Genomic DNA, 9,970 nt, shown 5'->3' with positions numbered 1-9,970 from the left:
GCAGATTCAGATTAATACTTCAAGGACAATCAGTACAGTGTGTAATGGGTTTGACCTCAAATGATTACAACAGTAATGATTACAGAGTGAAGCTAGAGGCGAAGAGCTCATAACTTGAGAATGCTTGGAAAGATAAAGCCGGAAGATAAACAACTTAAAGCCAATAACTAAGAGTAAAAAGCAAGAAGCCCAATTACAATGTAATGGGTCCTATTTATAGCTCCCAAGAATTACTGTAGTAACTGCATGCGGTAATTACTGGTGTGTGGCTAATCCACTGTTCGACTTTCCAAGGGACAGTTTCCCCCTGCAAGGAATGTCTTCGCCTTCTACAAGATAGAAGAACCGAAGGTAAAAATCGATAGCTCAAGCTGGCACACCTGATCAAGCCATATGACCATGTGACAAATTGAGACTATATTTGTAATTATATACAAAATAAAGACACTGTGTATGTGTGACGCATAGATTAAAGGTATGCTAGACGTGTCTTGGCAAGAAACTATAGCTCAAGATAACACACCCGGTCAAGCCATATGACCATGTGGAAAATTGCACTACAAGAGGTTGTGTGCTCTTGTGACGCTCTTAGCGACGGAAATACACTGGGTTTTTATAACCCCCGGCGTCGCTATAACCGTCGCTAAAAGCGTCGCTACGAGAGCGTCGCTATCTGCGTCGCTATAGGCGTCGCTATATAGCGACGCTCATAGCGACGCCTATAGCGACGCAGATAGCGACGCTCTCACAGAAGAGTATAGCGACGCATATAGCGACGCTACAGAGCCATAAATAGCGACGCATATAGCGACGCCTGAGAGAATATTTTTTTGGTGGCAGGGCATTGAATGCCCTGCCACCCATCAACCATATTGTACTTGATTCACTTTTTAAAAAAAGTGCAAAGGTAAATAATAGACCCAAAATAGTCACCCACAAGACGCATTGTTTGCAAAATTGACAATTGTACACATCATAGACAAACTGAATTGATTGGCAAATGTAATAATGACAATTGTACAACATCATAGGCATAAAGAATTGATTGGCAAAAGGAATTGCGGTGACAAATGTAATAATATACATGGTTCAAAAAGACGTATAAAATCCGTCTCATGATACATAAGCTATGAGAAACCCTAAACTAATGCTATCTAGCTACGGCTAAACTGACGTCGTCTAATCAGACGTCTCATCGCGTCCAAGCGGCGTATCTGTCGGATTCTGCAAAAAAAGACAATAAGACAGTTTTCAGTAAATATAAACATATAACGACATTTATAAAACAATACAAAAAATAAAAAAGAGTAAACCCTAATACTAACCATGCCGCCGCGAGAACTGAGAATGTCCATCAGGGCGTTTAAGCCCTTCCTGCCTGCGTACTCGCGCTCGTACGGTGTGGGATCACGTCCTGTCATCGACCACTGTCAAAACATACAAAGATTTCATTATGTTAGAACTAAAAAACTCATAAACCCTAAACTATCGAACATGCATAAAGAGCAATGTGAAAAGACTTACAAAATCGGCCTCAAATGATGCCCATCCACCGCTCCCCAAGTGGTGCGAGCTCCCTGCCTCTACTCGCGCTCTGGCTGCATCCTTTTGTTGCTTCCACTTGTCGGGATTCTCGCGCGCTGCTTTCTTCGCATTCTTCCAATCTTCTTTGGCCAGCCAATCTGGCCTATTCCACCCATTCTTGGTTGCTTTTTGCACTTCGGAACGCTTGTGTTTGCAGTATTCGCGCATTCGAATCTTCATCAGGTCTTCATTGAAGCGCTGATCCCGTGTTGGAACGGGAAACTCATCATGAAGTATGCTGATGACTCTGTTTTTTAAATCACTTGGTACTTCACTCCATTTGTTTAGTATATAGTGTCTAAACAGCTGAGAGCAAAGACCACGCATGCGCGAGATCACCTTCTTGCCGTCATCATCCATGATGATGCCGCCGCTGATGTCGACGGAGTAAGGCAAGCCCTCTGGCCGGTGACGCGTGAACCTGGGTGTCCCGGCAGGGGTCTCTAGCGGCGTGTCGATGGGGGTACGGACGTCAGGTGTCTCCACCGGCGTCTGGGCCCCGAAGCGAGGAGTGTCGAGTGGGGTGGCTCCTGGCGGAGTAGGTAGAGGTGTGTAGCTTCTAGGAATAGTCAGCCGTGCAAAACCTGGCGTAGATGGCGATGCTGTGGCTGGTGTGGGGGCGGGCAAAGAAGGGGAGGGTAAAGAGCCTCGTCGAACACGAGGCGATGTGGAGGCATCGGTGGCGGAATCCCCACAACAACCGCCACCGCCACCACTAGAGCGCCGGTGTCTAGACGAGTGTGACGCTCGTCTCGTCGACGCCGAAGCTTCGGAGCGCGCCGAATGCTCCGAAAGAGAGGGAGATGCGGATGGTGTAGGAACGCGCGATGATGCGCCAGAGCGATGACGCTCCACGTACCACTGTCTCTGCTGCGGTGACAAAGAAGAAAGAAACTCCTCATCATCCATACCTGCATTAAACACACGAATATTTAAACTTAATATTGAATGAATAGAGTAGACAATGACGCAAAGACCATTAAATACAATGACGTAATGACGCATATAAATACAATGACGCAATGAATCGAGTGGTAGAAGAGGCAAGTCAAAAACTCAGAATTTTCAATCAAAAGATGTGACCGCGAGTAGAAAAGAGCGTTACACACCATGGAAGCTACTTAGAGAGCTAGAGCTTTTACAGCACGGAGCAAAATTGTTCAAATACAATATTTGTGGCTTTAAGAGATCTCTCTCTCATCCTCGCATAACTCAGCATAACTTCCTATATCTATATAGAGCTCTCCGTTTAAACACATATCCTCTGTTTCATTTTGTAGCTCCTCTGCATGCACCCCATATAGAGTAGTAGCATCTTGATGCTCGTCTGGCACCACCGCAGCGGCTTCTGATTGAGCATCTTCTCTTATCTCCTCCATTGATGTCGTTGTGATTGGCACATGGTAGCCTTCATACGTCCTTGCACTACGAGGGGCTACCTCTATGACGTACCACCAGTTTGATGTAGACTTTGTAGGATGAAATACTACCTGCCAGAGCCACATAACTTACATGAGAGCTTTCAAGCACATAACTTGTAAAAGGGGGATGTTAACTATTTATATACTTACTTGTTCACAATGCTCGGGTAGTACGAAAGTGTCTCTTAGGTCAGTCCATTTCTTAGTAGAATCCACCTCAAGAAAACCAGACTCTCCTCTACGCACAGTAGCGTTTCGACCCTCCATGATTATCTTGAACCATTGCACGTCGAACAAGTCGACAAAAAATCCTCTGTAATCGATCCTCAAAATCTCTTGCAGCGTGCCGAAGTAAGTGAGTTCCGCCACCACGGGATCTGCATCAGAGGAACGTCGTCGACTAGACTGTTCAAATTTTGCCATGATTCCACAATCTTGAGTAAAACGCTTTTTGTCGATTCGTTCCACCCTAAAATGTCGACCTTTACACCATGCTGCTGTGTATGACTTATACTACAACGAACAAAGATTATGAGTGGCCGTTCAAACGTTTATAAATAAAGTCACTTGCTAGTCGTACATTGCAAACTTACCTTGGTCGCGCAACCCCGAGAGTACTCCCACTCTTCTTCAGTCACTTCGTCACCGCATTGTTGTGCGCTTTTCAATTGGTTGTGCAACCATCTTAAGCTCATGAAGGTTGGTAGGCTCTCCAGAACCGCTGGATAGTGCATCGGTGGTCGTCTTCCCCGTCTCCACTCGATTCGTGCCCTTTGTCGCTCTTGCTTTGCATCCTCATATTGTGAAATCCACTTTTGCATCACTGGATTGTGAAGCATGCAAAATCGGTTGATTTTAGCCTCTAGATCTTCCGTCATCTTCTTCTCAACACCGAGATTGCACATGACAATCCCAGATATGCGCTCATCATCTATGGTTCGCCATAGCGTGTCCCGGGATTTATCAAATCCGTCTAGCCACTCTCCAATGTACACTAGGGACTCTGATACCAACCAACCTTCTGCCATGCTACCCTCCGGACGTGCCTTTTGACGCACATATCCCTTAAGCGTTTTCATGAAACGCTCTAAGAAGAACATCCATCTGGAATGAACTGTGCCAGCTATTTCCACCTCATCAACTATGTGAATAAGAAGATGCACCTGAATGGTTAGCATTGTAGTAGGAAAATGTTTCTCAAACATGCACACAAGCTCCGCAGCATTTAGTTTGGCGAATGGTATGGAGTCTACGTCAATCTCCTTTTGTGAGATCCATTGCACCAGCTTTGCAAGTTTGTAGATTGTGTTACGGATGTCGAGAGACAAACATCCCTCAATGGCAACCGGTAAAATAAACTGTAAAGTATGTGCAACAATGATATTAAAGTCCACATTTTATGCAATGATATTAAAGTCCACTATGAACGTACCTGACACATTTTATGCCAATCGTGTGACTTCAAACCGGTAAGCTTTCCTTCTTTAGTAAAACACGTTCGGAGCGAGTGCATTACGCCAGTGGGGGTCCGCAAAGATCGAATGGCCTCTTTTACTTTGCGTTCTTGGGCTCCTGTGAAAATCCATGGTGCTTTAGGAAGTTTTATCGATCCATCAGACGCTGTTTGCGGCCAATATTGCTCCATACGATCCACATTTCTAAGGTCAACTCTGGCTCCCAAAGTATCTTTCTTGCCGGTCAAATGGTCCCATAGTAGATTACCCACATTCTTGAATATGTGCATTGGATCGAGCAAGTGATTGATCACGAGTCGGGGCCAGTATGGTAACTCGTACCATAGAGATAGTCTCTTCATCCCTGGAGGCAATCCGTCATCGCACATCTCCTTCTGCTCTAACCATGCTTGTGCAGACATCCTTGGTGGCTCTCTTCCCAAAAAGCCGTCGCATAACACATGATTCTCCGGAAGATACGCTTGATGACCTTCGTAGATTTGCTTCTTCAGTGAGGGTGCCCTACGTGCATTCAGTCTAGGTCCACATGTGACACATGCTCTGTATCCGCTTGTTTGAAGCCCTGCATGTATACACATGATAATAGATCAACTATGGGGAAAAACAAGATTTACAGTGTCTGAGAGAGGAGTGTCAATAGATCACCTGAGCATTCTGTTAGCCCGGGATAGTCATGCATGGTCCACATTAGAATACCTCTGATCAAAGCATTCCGTCGTCCTGTGTGTCGGCTCATATCCACCACCTCTATGCCAATCCACAATTGTTGTAGCTCTTCCAATAGTGGACGAAGATACACATCCATATTCCCCACTTTATATCGCCCTGGCACAATCAAGCTTAGCCATAGGTGCCCCTTCTTCGTAGTCAACCACGGGGGAATGTTGTAGTTGACGATGACAACGGGCCATACACTGTAAGATGTTGATCTTTGACCAAATGGATTTACGCCATCCATAGCCAGGCCTAAGCGCAAATTTCGAGCTTCCCTGGCAAAATCCGACCATGTTCCATCTATATGTTTCCAGGCTGCGCAATCTGCAGGAATTCGTAGCACACCATCCGAAGATTTATTCTCCTCATGCCATGATGCTAGGGCGGCCATGGACTTACATTCGAAGAAATGCTTGATGCGAGGAAGCAAAGGAAAATGTCGCAAAACCTTTTGTGGAATTTTTGTCCCGTGGAGATCTACTCGATATCTTTTGGAATCACATTTCGGACACTTCTCCATGTCTGTGTATTCCCCTCTGAAAAGAATGCAGTCATTAGGACAAGCGTGGATAGAATTGTAATCCATCCCCAAGTTTCGCAAAATCTTTCTTGCTTCATCTCGGGAATCTGGCATCACATTGTCAGCTGGTAGAATGTGCTCTTTCAGCAATCTACACAACATAAAAATATGATACAGTCGTGTAAAAATCTATCAGATCATTATACATTTAGAGTTCTATTAAAGTAAACTAATTGTAATAGATCACCTGAAAAGTGACGCTAGTGTCACTCCATCCAAACTTTGCCTGCATGTTGAGAAGAACCAGGAGTGCTTTCAATCTAGACATACGTGCTCCATTATACAATGATGTATCGGCTTCACTTTTCATATCATCATAGATAAGCCTTTCTGAATCCATGATCGTCTCGATCATTTCATCAATCTCGGGCTCAAACATTGTCTCGTTGGGAATGTGCTCTGCATGATCATCCCCCGAGCTGTCAGAGGCTACATCTTGTGGCCTCACATATGCTGCTTGACCAAAGCGCCTGCGAATACGTCTATTGGGTTGCAAGATTGCTGCTTGTTGGCCAGCGTCAGAGTCCGACGAGTTATAATTGGCAACAACTCGATCTATAATAGATGGATCGAACTCGCCAAATTCGCGAACGTGCTGCAAAGAAACACGTCTTGTCCGTCGCACAGCATGCTTGCATTGATTACAAGGACATAAGACCCTCGTTGAGAGATAGGTGTTTCGGTTGGACGGTCCCACATCCTCGTCGCTACTCATAATGAGGATAAAAAACTTATAACCTAGACAACAAATTTAATATTCTATTGGCATTCTTCGTCTTATCTCTCTCTCTCTCTCTCTCTCTCTCTCTCTCTCTCTCTCTCTCTCTTTACCTCACATTCTCTAGTCATGTCCAATCCCCGCACACCTCGGTCTAGAGGTGCACGGAGATCAGAACCACCGGGTTATAATCTCGTCTTTATTGGTCAATACCTATATTTGTGGGTACAAGAAATCTAGACACCCACGTCTACATGATACTGCATGTAGTGGACAAAATCCCTTTGCCTCTTCTCTAGCTGTAGCACTTCACTTCATCTTAACATCTTTTCACAGTAGATCTTTTCACTGTTCGTCTAACTCTAAACCCTAAACCGTAAGTAATTCTTACGTGGACTCGATCTAACGTAAATAAGCGTAAATCTAAATAAACGTAAATCTAACTAAAAATAAAGCTAAATCTAATTTAACGTAAGTCTAATGACTAGAGGTTGTCTAGATGGTCATTGTGTCGGGGATGTAGTGACTCTTGCCGCCCTGAAGATCCACCTTCTTCCCTATCTTCTGAAGACATTTCACCAGTACTTTTGGATCGACGGAGCCCACCATGAGTGAAGGCAGCAATACCCTATATTCCATTGAGGGCTTTCTTCACCCGCTTCATGCAGGCATCGCAGTCTATGGAGACCCGCATCTAATCTAATATAACGTAAATCTAAATCTAGCTTAAATAAACGTAAATCTAGTTAAAAATAAACCTAAATCTAATTTAATGTAAGTCTACATATAACCTAATCTTTAACGTCTTTTAAGATAGTTTCCTACGACGTTATAACTTTCTTCTTCCTGTGTGTGTGCGCGTGTGTGGATGTGTGTGCCAATAAAAAGAGATAAATGGTATAACCTTTCTATCACCCATGCCAAGTATGATAGATTGATTATGCCATTTCTCTCTTGAATAATAGGTCTTCAGTTCAACTCCTCGTCGGCTAGATCTTTAGGTCTTTTAATTTTAATTAGTTTCCTACGACGCTCCCTTAGTTTCTCTTTCTTTCTCTCTCAATGTGTGTGCGTTTTTTTGGATCGTATGCATGTTTTCTTTCTCTTTTCCTCTCTCAATGTGTGCGTTTTTTGTTTATGCATGTTCTCTCTCTCTTTTCCTCTCTCAATGCGTGCGTTTTTTGTTTATGCATGCTCTCTCTCTCTTTTTCTCTCTCAATGTGTGTGCATTCTTTGTTTATGTATGTGTGTGCGTTTTTGCACTCTCTCTCGCTCTCTCTCTCTCTCTCTCTCTCTCTCTCTCTCTCTCTCTCAAAAACACTATGTGTGTGTGTGTATGTGTGTGTGTGAGAGAGAGAGCGAGGGAGAGAGAAAGAGGGGAAGGGAACATGAGAATGAGGAGAGGGAAGGAGCATACCTGGCTCTCCTTCCTCTCCTCGTGTGTGTGTGTGTGTGTGTGTGTGTGTGTGTGTGTGTGTGTAAAAGAAAAAGAGAGAGAGAGAGAGAGAGAGAGAGTGAGAGAGTGAGGGAGAGCGTTACCTGCTCTTTGCTTGAGGACGCCGAAAAACTCAGATCTGAGATCTGAGTTTTTGGGCGCGCTCGGTTATTTTTTTTACCCCAGCTGGCGTCGCTATGAGCGTCGCTATAAGCGTCGCTATGAGCGTCGCAAATTTCTTTGTAAATTTGCGACGCTCATAGCGACGCTTATAGCGACGCTCATAGCGACGCCGGGAATTTTTTTTTTTGAGCGTCGCTGTGTGAGCGTCGCTAATGTGAAGAGCCTCTTGTAGTGTTGAGACTATAAAATTTGTAGCTACATAGAAAAGAAACTAACAATCTCAAAATCTATAACACTTTTTATTGTAAAAAGAGGCACAACTTAACATTTGGTAAGAATGGATAACTTAAGATAACAAACCCAGTCAAACCATATGACCATGCGATGAATTGAGATTATTTTTATTGTAAACCCATTCCAATTTTGGGTTGTCCAATAATCTAGATGTACATTCACAATAGATGATTGTGACGCTAATAGCTAAGGAAACTCTTTACAAGAAGAAACTCTTTAGACTTTAATACATTTTGGTCTACACACAGAATGACCACTTCTGCTACTTCAAAAAAACTTGAAAAGAAAATATATGTGAGTCTTTGAAAAAAATATACGATGTCACACCCAGCTTGAGACTTAATGTACATTCTTTGAAGAGTATATACAACACTAACACTCGAAATTGTGCGTATGACCAAAACAAAAAAGATTAAGGCGTATTAAACTCCAAGTCCTTTTTTCACTGAACACCTAGTCCTAAATAATACAAACTATATACTTAGTTGAACACCTAGTCCTAAATAATACTAACTTGCAAGATCTCGGCTAGGTGTCGAGCTTGGCTTGAAAAAATTTGACAAAATATAGCAAGATTTAGTGTAATTACTGACAGATGCTTCAAAATGTGATCCAAAAACCGAATAGTTTTAATTTTATTATTTATCCCTATTTTCTTCGGACAGGAAAAATGTTTATGGAAAGCCCTGCAATGTGCACCAACCCTTAAGGTCGCTCTACTTTGAAGTAACTGCACTTTTACTCCTAACTTAACACTGCTAGAAAAAAATCGAGCTCCAGTGTATTTTAACGACTAATATCGTAAATTCCAGTTAGATTTTGAGCTTGCCTTGAAGCGAACGGAGAAATTTACATAAGTTTTAGTGTAAATACCGAGCAAACGATTCAAATTTTGACCTAAAAAATAGGAGAGTTCTCAACTTGCCCTGATTTTATTTTGGTTGGGGAAATGTCATGAGTCAAAGAAAAGACTATTATTACAGGTGATAGATAGGGGTCTTGAATCACAATTCACAATTATAAAGACTCAAGTATGTACCAATACACTCTTTGAAATAGAGTATGTCCCAATGTATGTAGGGATACACTCTTTGAAATAGAATCAATAGTATAGTGAAATTCTGGTCTTTTTTGGCTTTCTAAAAGAAGCCTTAGTGTTGAGTTGGGTTAGGCATACTTTCATTGTTTTCAGTGCCATGATGGAGACTTACCTTAAATGTTATTTTCATTTTAAAATATTAAATGAATATTTCTATTTCACCTTTTATTTCATATCCTGCTTGACTTCACTTGTATTCTATTCTTTTAGTATGCTAAAGTGAAGCTTCACCTTGCTTAGTTCTAGTAAATTCTATATATATACATGCACACACATACATAAATTTATTTATTTTACACACACACACATATATATACACACTAAATGAGCAAACCATGGTAAAAGGAAGAAAAAATGGTGAAATATGTGAGAACTTAGTTCAAAAATCTTGCAAATTCAAAAATTCGACTATTATTTTCGGTTTGCTTTTTTCCAAAGACGAAACTCAATCCCTTAATAAAAGAGATATTCATGAACAATGCTTTACCTTATATAATTCTAGCTAAACTCAACCTAATATTTTATCA

This window comes from Adiantum capillus-veneris, chromosome 7 (assembly GCF_014529385.1).
Source record: "Adiantum capillus-veneris isolate H3 chromosome 7, ASM1452938v2, whole genome shotgun sequence".
Lineage (NCBI taxonomy): Eukaryota > Viridiplantae > Streptophyta > Polypodiopsida > Polypodiales > Pteridaceae > Adiantum > Adiantum capillus-veneris.
The sequence above is the reverse complement of the archived record's forward strand: the minus strand, read 5'-3'. Positions refer to the sequence as shown.